The sequence below is a fragment of the Poecilia reticulata genome, linkage group LG8 (genome assembly GCF_000633615.1).
Source record: "Poecilia reticulata strain Guanapo linkage group LG8, Guppy_female_1.0+MT, whole genome shotgun sequence".
NCBI lineage: Eukaryota > Metazoa > Chordata > Actinopteri > Cyprinodontiformes > Poeciliidae > Poecilia > Poecilia reticulata.
Genome location: NC_024338.1, coordinates 5900133 through 5900814, shown reverse-complemented (window position 1 = coordinate 5900814; position 682 = coordinate 5900133).

The window sequence follows — 682 nt, the reverse complement described above, 5'->3', positions numbered from 1 at the left end:
CCCCTCCACTCCCCACTGTCCTTCTACTTCCACTGGCACTCTTATGCAAACACAAACAGTAAGGAAAACCCAAGAATCGCACACACGCAAAAAAACAAAAAACAAAAATGCAAACAGACCGCCAATACGCGGCCAGGAGCGAGCCGGAGGGGCGCCATTGTCGCCGCGCGCGCACGTTGTAGATGTGAGCCACACCGGCTGCATTACCGCGCTATTAGGATGCGGAGAGGAGCCAAGGAGGGCCGTAAAAAATAAAAAAATAAAAAAAAGAGAGAGAGATAGGAGCAAAAGTGCCAGGGAGCTCTGAGAGAAGCCAGGCACACACAGACAAACACAAAATCCAATTGCATTGGCAAGTTCCAGGAAGTGGATAGAAGGAGAGATAGAGGAGGAAGAGGAGGAGGAGGAAGGAAAGCTTCCCCTCGTATTCTTCTTCCTCAGAGTGGAGTCTGCGGCGGCTGTAGCTTAACTGTACCGAACGAGGCTGAAACAACACAAGCTGACGCTGTCAGCGTGATGGAGGTGCAGCACTAACACCGAGGCACCACCCAGAAATCCATAAAAACAGGAGCCATATATACATATATATATGTCACCATTATAAAATCCCTCCCACGCGCGCGCACACACACACTCACACACACACACACACACGCACACACGCACACACACACACACACAC